At 38.6% G+C, this 23,154-nt stretch overlaps 1 protein-coding gene across 4 annotated transcripts in view; it reads left to right on the top strand.

Moving 5' to 3' along the window:
* Window positions 1-23,154, top strand: part of DGKI (diacylglycerol kinase iota) — a 503,130-nt gene that overhangs the window by 423,928 nt on the left and 56,048 nt on the right. The window lies entirely within an intron of this gene.

Genomic DNA, 23,154 nt, shown 5'->3' with positions numbered 1-23,154 from the left:
TAACATGGACTAGTAAGCACTAAATGATGGAATCTTTGTCTTCCTTCACTGCTTATTGCTTCATTTACCATCTTTTCCCTTCTCCTACCCATGATCTGTTTTCCAGCCGTGTGACAATACATCTAATTCTACATCTAATTTCTGGAGCTCACCATCTTTTCCGCACCTCCCTGCTTTTATCCATTCTGTTCTGTCTGACAGGAGGCTACTTCTTTTGCCATATAGACGGTTTCTACACACCTCACCTCATCCTCTGTGAGGGCTTGCTGATCTGCTTATCATTGTGCCAAATATTTTTCTGCACTCTAGGGCTTAATGCACAAATTTCATGCTTTATTTACCCGTTTTCCCTATTAGACTATGAGTTCTTTGATATAGTTTCCAACGAAGAGCAAACAAGGAAAAAGTGTTTGTTAAATGAGTGAATTAAGAAAAGAGAGAAGGAGTTTTAGGCTGGCCTCTTCTACTGCTACATTGTGAAATCTGACTTAGTACTGGAATGAAGTTGTATTATTCTCTATGAAGAATCATAGGGAAAATTATGTTCAGGCCCATTAAGTCAGAATTAGGCAATTGACCACCTAATGGTAGCCTGCTGTTATGTGCTATTTTGCTGATTGCTGTTGGTATTACTAGGTGTTTGCCCATTTATATAGGCCCTTGGGCTTCCATGTTCACATTATAAACTAGAAGCTTGTGTTTGGTTTTTATTTTGAACTAGGATTTCCTTTAATGACTTTTGGTTGTCTTTGCCTTCCTGTCTATAAGAATTTATTCCCCATTCAGACAAAAATGGTGGGTGAGGGAAACTTGTGAATTATAATTCGATAATCCACTAGGACTTCTTAAGTGGTTATGAAATAATAGGGGGCATATGTCAGGGTCCTTCGAAGTCCTAAAGGGTGACTACTGCCAGAAAGACTTGCTTGGAAGATTAAGAGCACTTCAGAATTGATTATTTTAAGAACCTTATATGTGATTAGTTGAAGAAACATTATTGAAATTAGAAGGCCATTATAATTTCATGGCTTCAAAAAATTTCCTACATGTTCATACCTGTTAGTTTGTTTCTGTGACTTCCAAAAATAGTTCAAGTACATAATGCAAAATTATAGTGATGATTTACCTAATCTTATGTAATTGTTCATCATTTTCTAGCCCATATATTCTTGAAAAAAAACTTTTTATTACCAGAATTTTCTATCCACCACTCGAAATATATTTCCTTCTGTTTGTACATTTTTAAGAGCTCATATGTACTATGGCTAGTATAAAACCTCTTGAATGTCATAGCATCAATCTTACATAATATTTGTACACAATAATGGCATTGCAATACACTTGTAGGAGAGGTGAGAAGTAGCAATTTTTCTTTCTCAAATTTATTGGTAGAAAATTTAAGGCATGTTGGGCACATGGATTGTGAAATTGGAATATAAAACCTTATGTCTCTTGATTTTCTATTTTGTTTGCTTTCCTCAAATAGTCCTCCCTCTGTAATAACTAGTCACTTTGGCTCTAAGACAAGAACTTATTCTTGGAAAAATCTAATTTTGCAATGTCCAATAACTGTGGTATTTTTCATTCCCATGATACTCTTGCATAGAGAGCTTGAATACAGTGGCTTTGTCCTTTACCTTATCTTATTTGTTTTCTTTTCCTTGTCTGTAAAATGCAGCTAATCGTAAACTGCGTACCTCATGGGATCGTAGCAAGTTCAACTGAGAAATCATTTGTGAAATCACTTTCTGATTTTTTTTTTTTTTTGAGATGGAGTCTTGCTCTGTCACCCAGGCTGGAGTGCAGTGGCGTGATCTCAGCTCACTGCAAGCTCTGCCTCCTGGGTTCATGCCATTCTCCTGCCTCAGCCTCCCAAGTAGCTAGGACTACAGGCGGCCGCCACCACGCCTGGCTAATTTTTTTGTATTTTTTAGTAGAGATGGGGTTTCACCATGTTAGCCAGGATGGTCTCGATCTCCTGACCTTGTGATTCTCCCGCCTCGGCCTCCCAAAGTGCTGGGATTACAGGCGTGAGCCACCATGCCTGGCCCACTTTCTGATTTGTTAAAAGCACCCCAAACATAGTATTATTCGCTAGCATCCAGGCAGTAGAAGAGGAAGCACAGGTTTATCTGTGATGTTTGCTTGGGATTATGTTCCGCCCTTGAAAAGTTAAAAGAGGACGGGAGAGAATAACCGTTTTTTTCATTATCATTAAATTTTCTCCAGAAACCTTTTATTACATCAGGGTGAGGAGGAGTAAAATGTTTAATACACCATTTAGCTTATAGTGCCAGAGTAAAGGCTCAGTTGATGATTAGATGTGTGGTCATATAGAATTGGCAACACAAGGTCTAAATGACACATAAACTGTTTCTATATTTATATAATAGCACATCAGGGTCACTAAGAATAAAGGCTAAATTGTATTGAGTGCTTATTATGCAGAAGCACTGTGCTTGCGTGCTCCAACCGCCTTATGGCCTTTCATCTTTCACAAATAACACTCTGTAGTCGATGCATCACCCCCAGTTTCACAGCTGCAAAAGCAGGCTCAGAGTACTTAAATAACTTGCTTAAGGTCACATAGCTAGTAGGTGAGAGAGTTAATTTTCAGACCCAGTTCTAACAACCAAACTCTTAACTCTCTTTATTGGCCATGTCCCTGAAAACCAAAGACATGATCGAATGGTTAGAACTATGGAGATAATTCTTCCCCCCTCTAACAAGAGTATATTTACTACCGTGTAAGTTAATTTCTTTTTAATGACAAAACAAAGCAGAACAAAAATAACAACTTCTCCCTCCTGCTGGGAATGATTTGTCCCTGTAGAAAAAGTAAATACCAATGTCACATTTTCTCATAATTAGTTAACTGAGTAAAACTGAAGTTTCAGGGAAACCTGCCATGCGAAACCCCAGTGGAAACATTGTTTTAATGTTACATCTGGAAGCTGGAGCCCTACTCCTTGTCAGAAGATAAGCTTGGCAGTGATTGATTGCACTGTCCTCTGCGTTTCCTCTGTATTGAATGCCTATCACTTCATCATTTAAATTGCTCCTGGAGCCATCTCCTGGGCCCAGGCTGCTTCCCTGGCTCTGAGAACTCATCTTCCGTTGTCACCTTAGCCTGCTTATTTTACAGGCTCCTTGGAATGCTGCACTTACCACTGCTACCTGTGCCAGCACAGTCAGGGCAGGTCATCTTCCAACTAATGTCCATTCATTTACAAAATAAAAGGCATTAGTTGCCTCTCAAAAGAAAGTGCCAACAATCTGCCGCATGCCCCACTGGAACATCTGAGGCAGGCATCCCTCTCCTGTCCTACCTCTTTTGTCAACTATGGCTGTCACATTCTAAGGCAGCTTTTTTGTTGCAACAGTAACATAGTGGACATGAATTGCAGTAATGGCTATTTGGAAATAAAATCGGCACAACCACAATCACTAGTGTAAAGTGTTTAAGAATGAATCCACTGTCAGGCTTGGAGACGGCTGTACTTGGCAGTAGGTTACTGATATGGCTTGGCTGTGTCCCCACCTAAATCTCACCTTGAATTGTAATAATCCCCGTGTGTCAAGGATGGGGCCAGGTGGAGATAATTGAATCATGGGGCAGTTTCCCCCATACCGTTTTCCTGATAGTGAATAAGTCTCATGAGATCTGATGGTTTTGTAAATGGGAGTTCCCCTGCACAAGCTCTCTCTTGCCTGCCACCATGTAAGATGTCCCTGTGTTCTTCCTTCATCTTCCACCGTGATTGTGAGGCCTCCCCAGCCATATGGAACTGTGAGTCCATTAAACCTCTTTCCTTTATAAAATTATGCAGTCTTGAGTATGTCTTTATTATCGACATGAGAATGGATTAATACAGTTATGCAGTGAAACACACTGTGGCGTGGCCCAAACTCTTTGAGGCATCAATGGCTATACCTCATCAATTCACTTTTCTTTCATGTATATTACTGAAATGTATACTATTCATAAAATATATAAAATGTTATCTGCTCAGTTTAAATAATAAGCAAAAGGAACTACTGTGTACTTGGCCCTCAGACTAAGAAGTAAAACATTTGTAGGAATTTGGGAGCTTCATGTCATTTGCTTTCCTAATTATGTCCCCTTCCCTCTCCTTCAGAAATAACTACTATTCTGCCTTTTGTTAATCATGTCCTTGTTTATTCTTATTGTTATACTACATATATGCACATCCTACATATGAATGTATACGTGGATATATAACTCATATATGTATTCCTATATGTGTGTATGTATAGTTTTACATATTTCGAATTTGTACAAATTCAATCATGTTGTGATTTGTTTCTTTTGTTCAAAAGAATATTTTTTGTGATTCATCCTTATAGATGAGTGCCATATGCATTTCATCAATAGTTCATGTTGTATACTACTCTATTGTATGAGTATATAACAATGTATCCAATCTGCTAATGAATATTTACATAAATAACAGGTTTCTTGGGGGTTTGTTTTTGTTTTGCTGTTGCAAACAATATTACTATGAACATTGTCTTTTTGGTAACTCTTTCTGGTATCCATGTGCTTAAACCTGGGAATAGCTTAAGTTAGGTGGCAGATTATACACATATTTAACTTATAGCATTATAACACATTGTTTTCCAAAGTGATCATTTTAATATACACTCCCAACTCCAGTGGATAGGAGTTCCCATTGATCTACATCCTAACCAACACTTGATATTAACTAATTTAAAAATGTTTGCTGGTCTTGTGAAGGTATGAAATGGCATCTCAATGTGATTTTAATTTGTAATCAATGATTACACATGAGATCAAGCATCTTTTCGTTTACTTATGGGCCATTTGTGTTTACTCTTCTATGAAAGTTCTTTTTATTTCTTTTACTCACTTTTCCCCACCTGATTGGTTGTGTTCTTCTTAATGATTTATGAAATTTTTAATGTATTCTAGGTAAAAATTGTTTTGTTGCCTATGTGTGTTGCAAATTTTCTCCAGTTTGTGGTTTATCTGCAAGCTCCTTTTGATGTCATCTGATGAATAGATGGATATTCTTTATTTTACTGTAGTAAAATTATTAATGTTTTCTCTATGGTTTATGCCTTTGGTATTTTTTAAAGAAATCTTTCAAAGCATAATCATAAAGATATTGTCTCATAAAATTTTTAGGGTGCTTTCTTTAATATTTGATAACTTGGAATTGATTTTTGTGGTTTGGCAAGAGGTGAAGGTCAAATTTAATTTTGATTGTGTTCATATACATAACCAGCTATTTCATTTTCATTTATTTTCTTCACTGACTTGCAAAGTCTATTGTCTCCCTGTAAATGTGAGTCTCTAGGTTCTGTTTTCTGTTATATTGATGAATATATCTATCCCTGTACTATTGTTTTAGTTGTTATAACTTTGGTAAGAGTCCAGATATCTGTTGGAGGATATATCCTGTAATTTGTTCTTTGGGAGTGACTTGGTTATAATTGAGTTTTTCCTGTTTCATATAAATTATAAAATTAGTGTATCTAGTTTTGTGTTGAAATTTTTTATGAAAATTGCATGAATCTATAAATTAGTATAAAGAAAATTGATATTTTTATGATAATGCATCATTCTATTCCAAGCCACATCTCTTGACATTTAATTGGCTTTTTAAAATGGCTATGAATAGAGTTTTATAATTTCCTTCATGAAGGATTTGGTCATTTTTGTGTTAAATATATTCCTAGGTACTTTATATTTTTAGTGACAATTTGTATGTTGTATTTTTAAAATTATGTTTTCTAAGTGGTTTTTGCTGGCATATTGAAATGCAGTTGAATTTTAAAATCTTGTTTCTTTATCAATATTCCTGCTAAAGTTTTAAATTCATAAATCTTATCTGAAGGGTCTTTTTGTGGGAAGAGAATTCTATATAGGCAATCTCATCTACAAAGAATTTTGTTTTGTCCTTTCCAATCATTATGCTTTGTATACAAATTTCTGGTGCTTTCTGCACTGGTTAAAACCTTCAGTGCGGTATTGACTAGTAATTGAGATAGTCAGCATCATTGACTTGTTCCTGATCCCAAAGTGAGTGCCATCCACAAGTCACAATTAAGTAAGAAGTTCACTGCCAGTTGGTCATGATGCAGGAGGCAGTACTTGTTTTGTGGATATTTCTTATAAGGATCTTTTCCTTCACTCTAATTTGTTAAATTCAACAGATATTGAATTTTATTTAATACTCTTTTCTTCATCTTTAGAGATGACAATTTTTTCCCCTTGGTCTGTTAATATGGTGCATTTTACTAATTGATTTTTAAATAGAAATCAATATCATATTTATGAGAAGAACTCAAATTGGTTATTATATTTACCACCTTTATACATTGCTAGATTTGATTTGCTAATATTTTGTTTAGATATTTACATCCATGTTCATAAGTGTGATTAATCTTTAATTTTGCTTTCTATTACGTAGTATGTATATGATATTCATAGCTTAAAATGAATTAGGAAGGGTTTCCTCTTTTTATAATCTCTGGAAGACTTTGTACAATACTTGAGTTACCTATTTCCGGAATGTCTCGTATATACTACTATTATTCTCATTTTACAGATGAGAAAACTAGGACACAAACCGATTAAATGACTTGTCCAAGGCCACATGCCTATTGAGTAAAAGGTCGAACTAGGATGTGAACTCAGGTGATCTGGATCCAGATCCTTTTCCTAACCATTTCTCTGTACTGTCTGTCAAGAGCATTGCTGAAATTTGAGCTCATGTAATAGGAAATCATGATTCTATTTGTTAAATAAAGACCTCATAATTGTATGAGATCTTTTTATTGGGTGGAAAGTGATTCTTAAAGATGGGAATTTTTTATTCATATAAGTGAGAAAAACCCTTGACACAGAAAAACATTCAAAGATATTTTGGATCCACTTCTTGTAGCCCCATACTTCATAATCAAGAAAATAGGGATCCAGTCTCCTGTCAATAACATTCATTTTTTTAAATAGTAGAATTCTCAAAAGGTAGCTATTCCCTTAAAGAGATATCACAAGTAGGAAGATAATTATTATGACTGTGATGACTAAGAGTAAAGAAGACTAAGAAAGTTAGATACTGGCTTGGTGCTGTGGCCTACACCTGTAATCCTAGCACTTTGGGAGGCCAAGGCGGGCGGATCACCTCAAGTGAGGAGTTTGAGACCAGCCTAGCCAACATGGTGAAACCCCGCCTCTGCTAAAAATACAAAAATAAGCCCAACATGGTGGTGCATGCCTGTAATCCCAGCTGCTTGGAAGGCTGATGGAAGAAAAGCATTTGAACCCAGGAGGCAGAGTTTGCAGACAGCCGAGATCGTGCCACTGTACTCTAGCCTGGGCTACAGAGCAAGACTCCGTCTCAAAAAAGTAAACTTGACTGATGTTATAGATGGAAATATGTGCAGATCTTTAATTGCATTGCTAGGTATAGCTTACTATATTGACCGTCACAGTACGTCACTTTGCAATGACTTTGGGCTATCATTAATGTAAAGTTGCTGGAGTGTCCTTTTTTTTGCCCCATATCAGATTTTTCCTATAGAATCCCCCTTGGCTTTCTAATTAGATTCAAACTTTTTAGTGCTCATTTTTGAGGCTCTTTCTCTTCCTGGTTTAGCTCATGTTGCTTTAGAGCTTTAGAGAGTTACTTCTACTCTGCTTGTGGGACCCTCTCTAGACCTCGCCTTTCTTGTCTTTATTTAGCCATAAGCTCTCTATCACCTCCTACCATCTCTCTGGCAGGCACCTTCATTGTCCTTCATTCAGGTCTCACCTCAATGCTCATTAATTTCCGTGTCTTGGAACCACCTCCATAGATGCTAAGGACAAAGAAAGATGAATTTTCCTGACAACTTAAATGCCCATGATTTGTCCTTCCTTGTTGCCTACTGTTTTGTTTTTTGAGTGTGTTCCAGTTTTCTTTCCTCATGGGTAATGTTGCTCTTCTTATTTGACTATAAACTCAGTGAATAGAGACATTGCCCTCTTCTGTTCTGTGCCTTGGCACAGAACTGATTCTCTCTATATAAGTCTTACTGTTAAATTTGCTGCAGTATGTGGTGTTGGCAAACAGAAACTTTCATTACACATCTTTGAATCCCATTGCAGCCTCATTAATATTGTTCCCTGTTGTAGAAGATAGGTCACTCCTGGTCTTTTTCCAAAGAGATTCAGTTACTATGTGCTGAAAAGATGGCCTTTTGTGGTAGTCTCACTGGGTGTTCCCTATAGACTGTGTTTTGAAAGGAAAAGAATAAAAATGATAGCGTATTTTTTCTTAGTCTTCTTTCACAAATCCTAGGAAAATAGATAATTCACTGCTGATTAAAAAGCAAAACAAAACAAAACAAACCCCCCTGGGCTTTCCAAAATCTGGTTATATTGCTTTCTATGTGTCCTGACCTTACTATTATCTGTCATTTCCCTTTACTAAATCTCACTTTCCATTGTAGCCATATAATCCTTTTGATTGTTTTGGTTTTTTTGGAATGCTAGTTGTCTTTTGAAGGTTGATTGTAAGTGGTCGGAGGAGATGAGGGAATACTCTTTTTTGTTTGTTTTTGTTTTGTTTTGAGATGAAGTCTTGCTCTGTCGCCCAGGCTGGAGTGCAGTGGCACAATCTCGGCTCACTGCAACCTCCGTCTCCCAGGTTCAAGGGATTCTCCTGTCTCAGCCTTCCGAGTAGCTGGGATTACAGGCGTGCACCACCATGCCCAGGTAATATTTTGTCTTTTTAGTGGAGTCAGGCTTTCACCATGTTGATCAGCCTGGTCTCAAACTCCTGACCTCAAGCAATCCGCCTGCCTTGGCCTCCCAAAGTGCTGGGATTACAGGCATGAGCCACCATGCCAAGCTGAGGGAATACTCTTTATTAAAATTTACCTACAACATTGCATTGGGTTGCTTTTGGGGTTATAGAATACTTAAGTTGAAATATTAACACATTGTAAAATAAAAAAGTAATGGGAAAGAAAGGAGTTAGAAAAAGGAAGAAAGCTGGTGTCCTAGTCCTAGTTTACTTTTTTTTTTTTTTTTTTTGAGATGGAGTTTCACTGTGCCACCCAAGCTGGAGTGCAGTGGCATGATCTCAGCTCACTGCAACCTCTGCCTCCCAGGTTCAAGCGCTTCTCTTGCCTCAGCCTACAGAGCAGCTGGAATTACAGGCGTGTGCTACCACGCCTGGCTAATTTTTGTATTTTTTTTTTTTTACCAGAGATGAGGTTTCACCATGTTGGCCAGGCTGGTCTCGAACTCCTGACCTCATGTGATCTACCCACCTCAGCCTCCCAAAGTTCTGGCATTACAGGCGTGAGCCACCACGCCTGGCCCCTAGTTTGCTTTTAAGTGGAAAGACGAGAAGGGGCCATCAGACAAGGTGATATGTCTGGCAACAAGTGAAGCTATCATAGATTTTGTTTCCACAGATAAGTCAATACAGTATTTAGGAATTGAGAAATCTCTCACTCTGGTCTTTGTGTAATATTCTGTGATAGCAGAAACAAAAAATTGAATTGTGCCTATTGTTAAAAGTTTACTGTGTTTATGATTTCTACTGTATGAACTTATATGATCTGAGTTATATTAACACCCAGTGAAACCAAGGGGCTGGGTTGGTACACTGAAACTTATCGTAATATAATTCTCATGTGAGGCTGTTACTATATTTGTTTTTAATTTGACTAGAAATCCCAATATTTAATCAAAAGTCTTCTCCTCTACCTAGAGCTTGTTTTATCATTTTGGTGGCCTCCTCTTGCAAAGAACTGGTGGGTGACTGGTTTCCCTGAATTACGGACTTAGCCTAAACATATCTTACCATCATTACCAGTTGCAAAATATTAGAATGTGTTGTCACTGTTTCAGTTGGTTCCTAGAAGGTTAGTCTTAGATATGTTACTTTAACCTGTATGCTGTAGTACTTTGAATGTATTTTTTGTTTGCATTTTTGTTTGCCCAACCTGTCAATTACAGCTGCTTAGGCCTGGACTGTCCTGGATAAAGCTGTTAAAATATTCACCAGTCCAGCCATCTTATAAGCTAATTAAGTCAACTAAATGCTTCCTTGTTTTGCCAGACTTGTTATGTTGATCCTCAGTTTCTGGGTTCACTTTGGGTGCCCTAAATCTTAGGGTGTGACTTTCTTAGCATCCTGTAACATCCATTCCCCAGCAAGCACAACTTCACATAATACTTACCAGAAGTTCATTGCTGAAGCCTTTTCTTCGTCCAGCAGAGCAACTTGATTTTCTACAACTTCCCTCTTCAGAGCCAGAAAAGTATGGGATATGGAGACCACTAAAACTACATCCCTTTGGCCTGACCAGGCAAATATTGGGAAGGAAGGACCTCGTATTACTACCTAATGACCCCATAGTATTGTTTGATAAGCAGGCAATGTAGTACCCTGCTAAAGAGACAGGCTTTCTCATATCTCATAAATATTTCACTTCCTGGGTCTACATGCTGGTTTTATTCCATATTAGCCATGTGGTCTTCAGCAAATTACTTAATGTCATTAAACCTCAATTTCTTCATCCTGAAAATGAGGATGATAATAATAAGAGTATGTATCTAATAGGCTTATTGTGAGGATTAAATTAGATAATATAGACAAAGACGTAGCATACAGTTTGCTTAGAAACATCAACAAATGAAAGAGACGGGGAGAGGAAGTGTGCAAGAGAAAGTGAGAGCAACCATGAATGTCAGACAGCCAAAAAATGGGCATATAGATTTTTTTATAAATAGACCACATATGTCTCATTTGCATGGGCTTTTGGGATGATTAAAGCCTATTGTTCTCTAGGATTACCTGAAATACACATTTCCTGCAGGTTACAGCCCAATGGACACAGAATGACTTGTGTATTAGTCCATCCATTCTCACATTGCTATATAGAATTACCTGAGACTGGGTAATTTATAAAGAAAAGATGTTTCATTGGCTCATGGTTCCACAGGCTATACAGGACGCATCGATGGGGAGGCCTCAGGAAACGTACAATCATGGCAGAAGGTGAAGGGGAAGCAGGCACATCCTACATGGCTGGAGCAAGAGGAAGAGAAAGCAAAGGGGGAGGTGCCCCACATACTTTTAAACAACCAGATCTTGTGAAGACTCACTCACTATCATGAGAACACTGAGGGGGAAATCCACACCCATGGTCCAATCACCTCCCATCAGAACCCTCCTCCAACACTGGGGATTACAATTCAACATGAGATTTGGTGGGGACACGGATGCAAACCGTATCAACTTGTATCATTCTAAGTAATTGCCACTTTTGAATGGGTGGTAGGGTTGGCAATTGCAAAAGCCATGGTTTGGAGTCGCTTGCATCAGGCGGGGGTTTCCCCCTGGAGCAGGCTGAGCTTGGCTGCCTTCTAAGGCCTCTTCTGCTCTGGAGACACTTACAGGCTTCTGAGTCAGGACAGAACACTGAGCAATGAAACACAGGAGGAAAAATTAAAAACATCACCTTTAATTTTTCGAAAGTATTTTGGAGATACCTGTGCCCTGCTCTCTAAGGAGTTCCTGTAGGGATTTCTGCTTATGAATTCCAGTATATTGTTTCTGTTTGGGATGACAAGTGGGGTTTCTATTGACACACCTTGCCACAGACCCACTTTTTGAAAAACACTAAAATCCACTTTGCAAGTGTATAAATATTGCAGGCAGGCAGCTTCTACATTCTTTGGCAAGGGAACAAAATACTATTTAATAATGCAGGTTCCAGCTTCTCTCCTGACAATGCAAAGTCCCAATGATTATTGAAAAGGGAATTTGAAATCTGCCAGAATCCACTCAGTTTTCCTTGTCTGGTGACATTTCCATCCTGTCACCCTCGCTAGTGAAGACAATTGTTTCAGCCATTGAGAAAAAAAAAAAAAGGTATTTTATAAGACTGCAAGAAAGCGATTTAAACCATAACTATTTCTGTTAACTGTTTGCTTTGTTTCTCTGACCGTGTGCCTCTCTAGTCACCCTATCTTCTTTAACTATCTTGTGGGCTTTTTCCTGTTGTCAAAAAGCAAAGGGCTAATATCCAGAATCTACAATGAACTCAAACAAATTTACAAGAAAAAAACAAACAACCCCATCAAAAAGTGGGCAAAGAACATGAACAGACACTTCTCAAAAGAAGACATATATGCAGCCAAAAAACACATGAAAAAATGCTCATCATCACTGGCCATCAGAGAAATGCAAATCAAAACCACAATGAGATACCATCTCACACCAGTTAGAATGGCGATCATTAAAAAGTCAGGAAACAACAGGTGCTGGAGAGGATGTGGAGAAATAGGAACACTTTTACACTGTTGGTGGGACTGTAAACTCGTTCAACCATTGTGGAAGTCAGTGTGGCAATTCCTCAGGGATCTCAAACTAGAAATACCATTTGACCCAGCCATCCCATTACTGGGTATATACCCAAAGGACTATAAATCATGCTGCTATAAAGACACATGCACACGTATGTTTATTGCGGCACTATTCACAATAGCAAAGACTTGGAACCAACCCAAATGTCCAACAACGATAGACTGGATGAAGGAAATGTGGCACATATACACCATGGAATACTATGCAGCCGTAAAAAATGATGAGTTCATGTCCTTTGTAGGGTCACGGATGAAACTGGAAAACATCATTCTCAGTAAACTATCGCAAGGACAAAAAACCAAACACCGCACGTTCTCACTCGTAGGTGGGAACTGAACAATGAGAACTCATGGACACAGGAAGGGGAACATAGCACTCTGGGGACTGTGGTGGGGTGGGGGGAGGGGGGAGGGGGGAGGGGGGAGGGACAGCATTAGGAGATATACCTAATGCTAAATGACTAGTTAATGGGTGCAGCAAACCAACATGGCACATGGATACATATGTAACAAACCTGCACATTGTGCACATGTACACTAAAACCTAAAGTACAAAAAAAAAAAAAAAAAAAAAAACATGGTCTACCCAAAGCCATTCTTCAAGCATCTGATTTCCCAGCTGTCTTTCTGCTATATATTTAAACTCCTAGTTCTCTTTGGGGAAGAGGGTGGTGGACTTGTGTGAGGATATAGTCTGAATGAAGTCTCCGAGTGATTTTTGTTGATGTTATGGGGTGGGAGTTAGGGGAGAGGAGGGAGAGTCTTTGGCGTCACACTACCCTCTGAGTCCTGAATGGGGTTCTCTCAGCATCTCGTTTCCACACTATTCCTGACACACTCCTCCCTGACCCTATTTCAGAGGTCGCTGTTATCAAATGGAAGTGCTTCTTATGTCTTCCTTCATTCTGCTAAGCTGCCTGTTCTCTATAGAAATCTCTACCCCCAGCTTTTCTATCAGTGCAAATCTTCGTTTTTGGAAAATTTCTTATACCTCCTCGAGGAAATCATTCTCTACATCACTCTATTTCTTTAGCAATCAGGGACTACATTTGGTTGTATAAATATATACATATTAAGTTTCTGGATATTCTTTCTTTTTCTTAAGAATACATGAATTCCTATGAAGAATGAAGGTTTAGTCTTGATTTCATTTCCCTTCCTATCAACTGGACAATAAAAATCTGATTTTTAATAAATATAATTGAAGACTTACTGATACGCTGAAGCCTATTCTATTTCAAATTAATATTTTATGTCTTGAGCATGCTTCAGAGGTAACCATTTACATAATAATTCTTCTAAGGCATAATGTTGCTTAATCAATTTAGCATGATATAGTGAAAGTTAAGATTTATTTTTACTTTTCTGAAATAAAATGCTTAATTTTTATATTCTTCCAAGTAATAACTGTCATATGCTTATATGGGGAAGATTCAAAATTAGTGTTTTATTATAACCTGGTAGGGGTGGGTCTAGGGGAGGGATAGCATTAGGAGAAATACCTAATGTAGATGATGGGTTGGTGGGTGCAGCAAACCACCACGGCACGTGTATACCTGTGTAAATCTGCACATTCTGCACGTGTATCCCAGAACTTAAAGTATAATAAAAAATTAATAAATAAATAATGCAAATCTATATTTACAATAATAAGTGAGGGTATGCTCTTGACATTTTTTTTATTTTTTCATTGTACACTTTTGCCATATGTGCATTTTGCTGGTATGTCTCTGAACATGACCTTTGCTAAATTAACTCCTTCCTGACTTTACTTTTGTTCCAATGAGGGATGTTTAGCTATTCTTCTTTTTGGTTTAAAAGGCCTTTATATTACAGAGTGGTCAGTTTGCTGCTAGTCACTGAGAAGAAATGTAATGTGCATCCTGATGACTGGATGCCTTATAAGCTTCTAATCTTTCTGAGCTCTAGTATGTACTCAACTGTACTTGGCTTCTGACCTTAAACATCATTTTCCAAGCAGTCTTGATGTTTGGTAAAACCAGTAACCATCCATTACTCTCAGGCCGCATCAGACCTGCTTACAGATATCACTGGGTGAAACATGAGTACACTTGTTCACCCTAAGTTCCTTTCAGAGGCCTTGAAGGACACTGCTAAAACACATCCAGTGAATTCAGGGACCCTGATCTCAGGAAGAATGCCTGCCTGATGTTGGAGGAAGGGGTAAACCAAGGCCTGAAGCTATCTCTGTGCTTCTCTGTAAAAGTCACCAGAGCTACCAGCAGCACTTCTGTTTTACGTGGCACCTTCCTCTCATCTGTGGGGATAATAAGGACTTTATTAGTTCTTCCATTTCTCTTATCCTCTCAGGATTATAGCTTTATCATCCAAATGCCAGGAAAGTAAAACAAAACAAAGTTAGACAATCTAAATTAAACTCTCTCAACATTATAGGGATGAAGGACCTTCAGAGTACTAGAGCTTCTTAAAAAAAATCTCTTGCATTGCTACATCAGCTTCCAACACACATATTATTTCATTCAAATGTTAAGAAGGGGAAAAGAGTGTTACTGTGTACTGTAATTATTTTAGGTTCATGATGAAAATGCTTTACAAGGGTGGGCGTGGTGGCTCACGCCTGTAATCCCAGCACTTTGGGAGGCCGAGGCGGGCGGATCACTAGGTCAGGAGATAGAGACTCTCCTGGTTAACATGGTGAAATCCCGTCTCTACTAAAAATACAAAAAATTAGCCGGATGTGGTGGCGGGTGCCTGTAGTCCCAGCTACTCGGGAGGCTGAGGCAGGAGAATGGCGTGAACCTGGAAGGCAGAGCTTGCAGTGAGCTGAGATGACGCCACTGCACTCCAGCCTGGGTGAGAATGCGAGACTCCATCTTAAAAAAAAAAAAAAAAAGAAAAGGAAAGAAAATGCTTTACAAATATGAAAACTCCTCCCTGGATTTTTTTGCAAGCTTAATGTTTGCCTAACAAAATAGTTAATAGGATTCTATAATATTGATGTTAGAAATAGATTTATATTTTTCTAGTTTTAAGGTAATAGCTGTATATTACTTTAGATGGTGGTACTATATAAAAATATGTTTTCCCATTACATACAAAGATGATGATATTAATTTATTGCTAGAGAAAGAATTGATATTGAGTTATAGAGATTTTCCAGAAGGTATTTTAAGACCCTTTGCTGGTCCTTTGTGACTAGCAGCATGTATGTTACACGGCAGGCTGAAAGTGACATGCTGTGATTCTGGAAGAGTGTGAGCCTATTGGCCCTGTAACCCATGAGCTTGTTTTCACTAACCCAGTGCTCAAAACAAATTAATTCACCCACGAAGTTTGTTTTAACACTTATCTAAGGGTTACTATCAATGTTCCAGGAAGTAACAAGTATCATTGCTAATATACAGCTCTGATTTGACTCATAAACATTTCTGATCTCATGAGATAGTTGCAGTGGTGTTTTGCTGTGTTTACTAGATGCATCTAATAAACACCATGAGATTTACGAAGAGATTTGAAGATATTTGTGACTCCAAAACTGATTGCAAGGTATAGCAGGGGCCAGTAAAGTGAGCTTTCTTCCACTCCCTAGAATGTCTTCCTCAATCCAGAGTTTAAAGTGTATTGAAATGATAGCTGGCTGATTCACCAGGTCGAAAAGATCAACCAACTATTTATTAAGCACTTCATGTATTTTCTGTCCCATGGAGATTTCAGTGAAAGATAACAGTGTGGATAAAACAAAGAGAAAAAAATGTCCTCATGCTTATGACTTAATTGCAGAAGTGGAACTTAGACATGTGAAACAATTAAACAGTTCCACAACAGATAAGCAAATGGGATACTTCGGAGAGACATCTGGTCCCTGTGCTGTTTATAGCCAATTCCAGTGGTGAATAAAAGAAGTGGAACGGACTGCTTTTGAAGGGAGCGCATCCTGATCCTCTGGCAGTAAGGTAGAGGTTTTCTGCCAGGAGGGAACACTAGACAGAGGCTGTTTGTTTTTTCTCCAAACAGAAATCTCTTCCATGCTAATAGGAGCTTCAAAAGGATTGCCACAGCAGATGGAAAGAATCAATATATATTAATGCATTTAATTAGCAGGAATTAATGGAATTGGGGGATTAATTCTGTCATTAGAGAGAAACAAAACCTATTTTTGTCTCCTATCTGTGGTTACACACTCTAAGATGGATTTGGCACAGGTGGTGTTTGAATATAAGGCCACTGTAGTATCTAATGGCCTTTTGATGCCACTGTTGGATTAATCCCAGGGATAATGAGAAGGTAGCCCTGTGAGATTTGTGCTCTGCACCATGTTTCAGCGATGGAGGAGAAGCTGGTAGGTGGAGTGTGAGGGGTATAAACCTAGAATTCAGTGAGTGTTTGAAGGAGGAAAAAGGGGAGGAGATTGAGAGAGTCTCTCCTCTCGCATCTGTTTTTTTTTTTTCTTTTTCTTTTTCTTTTTTATTGAGACGGAGTCTCACTGCGTCACTCAGGCTGGAGTGCAGTGGTGTGATCTCGGCTCACTGCAACCTCCGCTTCCTGGGTTCAAGCAATTCTCTTGTCTTAGCCTCCGAAGTAGCTGGGACTACAGGCGTCCGCAGTCACGCCCAGCTAATTTTTGTATTTTTAGCAGAGACAGGGTTGTACCATGTTGGCCAGGCTGGTCTCAAACTCCTGACCTCAGGTGATTCACCCGCCTTGGCCTCCCAAAGTGCTGGGATTACAGGCGTGGGCTACAGTGCCTGGCCACATCTGATTATTAATGAGAGATTAGGGACAGACTTACCTAAGACAGAATTTTTAATTCAATCTAGCAAGCACCTATTGCCTAGTCTTCCCCCTGCTTTTTTTTTCTTCTCCAAAAAGCTGTTCCTCCAGAAAAGCAGTTTTCAGTGTTTTTAATTTTTAGGCCAAGATACTCATGACATAAACCAGATGACATTGTATGCATAACACATTCCCATAAGTGACATAGGTAAAAAGACTGTTGATTATACCCCTTTCCCAACACTGACAAGTCAACACCAGCCCTCCGACTCAAAGCACATCACAATTCAAGTATATGATGTGACAGTTTGTACTTTTCAAAAATAGCCATGGCATTTTCTCCCACCTACACACTCATCTTGCAATGTGACTTTGATGCTCTTTCCATTGAAATGTGGGATCTACGCTCTCTTTCCTTGTATATGCGCAAACGTGGACTTCAGCAGGAATGATACCTTGGGATTTCCAAGGCGAGGTGAGTTGATCACTGGGCTCTCTTGGGATTGTTGCTTTTGGAACCCAGCCACCATCTTATAAGAAAGCCCAAGAAGCACACGGGAAGCCCAGGAATCCCACGTGAGAGGATCTAAGGCTCCTAGCCTTGAGCCGCTTCCCATTTATGCCTCATTAGCATAATTCACAGTGGTCATCCATACCAGTGAATGCGTGTTAGATTACCTTTGCTGTGTTTGATGATTATACTAAATTTCATTTTTTTGTGAGCTAAACCTTCACAGTTTGTTGCTCATGTACCATGGCTGGCTGCTCACAAAGCAGAAAAATTGGATAGAATGTTTCTGATAAGGTAAATACAGGAAAGGCTATGCAGAAATATGTATCTCAGAGAGTGAGCTATTGGGCAACTATGGTATAAGTTATCTGGTAGCCACGCAAGAAGTAACAGATTGAATAAAGGCAAACTATGAAGACTTCAGTCATGATAAGATCAAGAGAATTATTTGTGTCACATTTGCCATGGATTGTGTCTCTGTTGGCACACACAAAAAGTTGGGACTTAAAACTGCAAATTTACTTTAACTTCATTTTGTATGTCATGCATTCATGAAACTTTTTCTGGGGGTTATTTATTTTCATTTTTGGCTGCCCTGTTCCAAGTTAAACAAAGGAGAAACAGCATCATATAGTGGAAGAAACTCAGACCTGGGGAAGGGAGGCAGCAAGTAAATGAAACAAGAGTCCTTTGTCTCTCAGCTGGATTGCTAACTAATCTGTGTGATCCTGCAAAGGTCAGTGCAGATCTCAAGCCCTACTTTCCTCATCTATGAAATGAAAGGTTAGACTAAGACCAAATGCAGTTCTAGAAAGTAGAGTATTATTACTCCTCAAGAAATAGTTTAGGGTTGTGCCTGTTGCTTTGCACATGAAAATATTTAGGAGTAGAAGTTCACAGAACTTGGCAAAGCTAGATGCATTTATGATTCCCAGTGAATCAACTGATGTTTTTCCCTACATCTCTACAAGCCATTCTTTGTTTAGCAGTTTTTATATTTACTTTTATTTTTTTCTTCTATAATTTTGGAAAAAAAGAGTTAGCTGACTGCTACTATGGGCAGGCAACAATTTGGTAATAGGATATTATTTTTAAAACTAAAAAATAACTGAATATGAAAGATTAAACTTTTAAAAAATAGACATAAGTGCTCAGAGTTGTGATTCTATTTTGCATGTAACAATGTAGTTATTTCAGTTACTTTATTGAGAATCACAAATATATATATGGCTTTGCCAGGTTCTCTATACTTTTTATTCCCCAATATTGTCTTCTGCACAGCAATAATTACAACCTTAAGCCGTCCCTTCAGAAGTAGTCATATGCCAAATTCTACCTTAGTCTAAAATAATTCTTTTTCTGTGTGATGGGGCTAAAGACATCAGTTCTCCCTGCTGCTCTCCGCAGATGTCCAGGTACCTTAATGGTTAGGTTCTCTGTACCTTGAGCTTATTTGCAAGGCAGAGCTTCGAAAGAACTGCTTTTTAAATTTTTCCACTGATAGAACTGGAGCTTGGTAAACTAACTTGCCCAAGGTCATAGCAGTTAGTGATACTCACAGGACTTAAACCCAGGAGGTCTGAATGTAGACTCAATTATGGCATATCCCTTCCTAATAATAAGCCAGATTTTGTTTTGTACTTCTTGCCAAAATGTAACTCCATGATGACATTTGTTTTGTACATTGCTGCCTTCTTACTGCCTCAAACAGGGCCTGGCATGGTGGGAACAGGTGGGGATCTTAGTCTGTTCCTGCTGCTAGGACAAAATATCTTAGACTGGATCATGTTAAATAATAGAAATATATTTCTCATGGTTCTGGATTCTGGGAAGACCAAGATCAAGGTGCTAGCAAATTGCTCTCTGCTTCAAAGGTGGCAAGCTCTTGCTGCATCCTCACATAATGGGAAGGCAAAAAGAAATGAAAACTGTGTCCTCACATGGTGGAAAAGATAGAAAGGACAGGCAGCTTTCTCAAGGCTCTTTTAGAAGGGCATTGATTTCCTTCATGAGGGTGGAGCCTTCATGACTTAATCACTTCCTAAAAGGCCCTACCTCTTAAAACCATACTGGGGATTAAGTTTCAACATGAATTTTGGAGGGATACAAACATTCAAATCACAGCAGCTGTCTTCTCCCTTTCCTGATTCCACATGACAGAAGCCATCTCTTCCTTCCGCACATGGATGTCTGAGCACATCCAGACTCTTGAGAGCCCAGGCTTAAGAGACAGAGGCTGTGAGAAGGAAGATGGCAGTTCCCTCCTGGAAGTCTTGACTTCTCAGTCCCAGCTTTCTGTCTTGGTATGTGTACTGAACAACAATGTATTTGAAGATACAGCATAGAAGGAAAAATAAACCATTTCCTATGAAGTAATGATTCAACTTCTAACCTGTAAAAATGAAAAATTTCTCAGTTCCCTACCCCCTTGCATTCCTGTCTTCATAAGTTTCTGTGATTTAATTTTCCAAGAAACTTAATATTCATATACTTAACAACTTTTATATCCATTAACAACTTGACTTTCCCTGCTTCTTTGAATTTTGGAGCATTCTTTCCTTAGTATGAAGGAGTTTTGAGAAAGGCAAGAAGACAAGCTCAGAGCTCAAGAAACTATGAAGAATAATATTGTAATCATAACACCTCATTATTTGTTTTTAAGCTCAATCCTTCAGAAGGTTATTATCTGGAGTTGAATAATAATAGATTCAGGCTCTTTTTATGTGGAGGAAATCTTAAACAACAGTGTTCATAGGGAAGGACATTAATCAGGAGAGAGAAGTGAGCCTTGTTTCTAATAATGTTTGCATAATAGCTACCCTTGGGTGTATTGCTTGACTTAAAATAAATATTCATGTTTTCCACATCCAGTACAATTGGAAATTATTCATGGTTATGATTCTGTCGTATGATCTTCTACCTATTCAAGGGGACTTCAAACTGAGAGCCTGTTGGAAACCAACAAACATAAATAACAATGCTTGTGAGTGATACGGGGTAGAAGTTGGAAGAGGCTGTGATGTTGGCTATGGGGAGAAAAGGAGCAAAGAGTAGGAACTTAACTGTTTCCAGAGGGGGAGAAGCAGACTCACGCTGACATGCTTAAGGACATTTATATGCTCTCCTGGTTTGCTTTTAGCTCTTCAATAGCTTCTCATCACCAGGAGAATAAAATTTAAATGCCTTATCTTGGTGTCAGACTCACTCCCCGGAGTGGTTCCTGTGAAACTTTGGATCACATTACCTGAGACTACTCTCCACCTCAGATGTGACAACACAAAGCTCTTTGCAGATTCCCTCAGACACCATGACTTACCTTTATCTCTTTGTTCACATCCTTCCTTCATCTTGCTAGGATTTTTCAAAGCTTCTTTGTTAATTAATCTATGTATCATAGAAGAGTCAGCTTAAACTTCACCTGCTTCAGGAAGCCTTCTATGAACTCCACACCTAGTCAAGAGTTTTACCCAGACTGTCCTATTTTTATTAACTTATATATTTAGTGGTCCTTAAATAGCCTTTGTCCTGGGGAGTTTTTTCATCATCTTGCTTTATTGCTTACATGTACTGAATTTTATTACATAAATGCTTTCAGTTAATTAATTCATTTTTCTTTCCTTTTCTGTCTCCTTTCTCCTTTCTCTGTTTCTCTCTCTCTTTTTATTAACTTTTAAATTCTGAGAAATGTTTCAATACAGTCTTGAGAACATAGGCTATTTTGTTGTTTCTTTTGTTTGTTGGTTGGTTTTGAGATGGAGTCTCGCTCTGTGGCGCAGGCTGGAGTGCAGTGGCATGATCTCGGCTCACTGCAACCTCTGCCTCCCGAGGGTTCAAGCAATTTTCTGCCTCAGCCTCCTGAGTAGCTGGGATTACTGGCGCCCACCACCACACCTGGCCAATTTATTTTATTTTTTTTATTTTTAGTAGAGACAGGGTTTCACCATCTTGGCCAGGCTGGTCTTGAACTCCTGACCTCGTGATCCACCCGCCTTGGCCTCCCAAAGTGCTGGGATTACAGATGTGAGCCACCATGCCTGACAGAGAACACAGGCTATGTTTTGAACTTCTGTGTGTGTTACAAGGCTTTGCATTAACTGCTTCCTCATGCAACTTTCCTAACCTTGTTTCTTTCCTATTAGGAACATTCTGCTTCAGTCAGGAGAACATCTTAGAGTCCAAACTGATTTGTTCTCTTGGATCTGTGATTGCTAATACAGCTGTTACTCGATATCTGTGGAGGATTAGTTCCAGGACCCCTTGCAGTTACCAAAATCTACAGATGTTCAAGTCCCTGATCTAAAATAGCTCAGTATTTGCATATAACCTTTGCACATCCTCCTGTACACTTCAAGTCATCTTCAGATTACTTATAATACCCAATATAATGCAAATGCTATATAAATAGTTGTTATGCTATATTTTTACAATTTATAGTATTTTTTACTGTTGTATCATTATTATTATTTTTTGAATGTTTTCGATGTGAGGTTGGTTGAATCTGCAGATGTGGAACCTACAGACATGGAGGGCTGGCTTTACTTTCTCCAGCCTCTCCTTCCTTGTCCTTCAATGCAGGGTTTTTGTTAAACACCATATCCTTGGCTCATTTATCTGTGCTTCTAATCTGATGGGTTCTATATTAACAGAGATATGTCTGCCCAGCTTCACATGCCAATTTTACCCTTATTGGTAGGCTCCTTCCGAAGGTCCATATGTCTTTTTCAGGTACTTATGTGCAGTCACAAAATACTGAAAACTGTGCCTTCTGTTTGTATAACATATCTATTTCTAAAACACTTTAAAAAATTTATCCTAACTACTGAGAGGTGAGCAGTGCAGCTGTTAACCTCATTTGCAAGTGGAGAATTGGTTCAAAATGATTGAATAACCTCCAAAATTTATGTGTCCAATAAATTGTAGCGATTAGAATTAGACTCCAGTTGAGAGCCTTTTTCACATTACAAACCTGACAACAGTGGTTTTTTCACTGTCTATAGGCCTTGCAGAGCCTAGTAGAGTTCTGTGCATGATGAACTCAATGAGGGCACTGGACACAGGCTCACACAGGGTCTGTATTATGGTGCTGATTTGGGCCACTATACCTCGAGAGAATTAACTTACTTTAAACTCCACTATGGACATTTATAAAATGAAGAGTGAGACACCATATTTTCATAGGGTTTTTTTTTTACACGTAACACTTTATCAATTCCCTTTTTCTTATTTTCATCTCTCTTTTCTTCTCCTTTTCTCCCTTTGTTTTCTTTTCAGTCAGTTCAACAATTAATTGGTGTGCACCTACAATGTGCAAAGCATTATGCTAGGGTTCACAGGGGAATGCAAAGAGGATGCTGCTCGTAGCTTGTTATGGCGAGGACCTTTTCTTCTCTCTTTTACGTTCTCCGTTTTTCTCCATTCTTCTCTTCTTCGTACCTTCTTTTTCCTCTGATGTTCAAGTAGCCCTCATCATTTCTAT

This window comes from Symphalangus syndactylus, chromosome 6 (genome assembly GCF_028878055.3).
Source record: "Symphalangus syndactylus isolate Jambi chromosome 6, NHGRI_mSymSyn1-v2.1_pri, whole genome shotgun sequence".
In the NCBI taxonomy this organism is placed as follows: Eukaryota; Metazoa; Chordata; class Mammalia; order Primates; family Hylobatidae; genus Symphalangus; species Symphalangus syndactylus.
The sequence above is the reverse complement of the archived record's forward strand: the minus strand, read 5'-3'. Positions and strand labels throughout refer to the sequence as shown.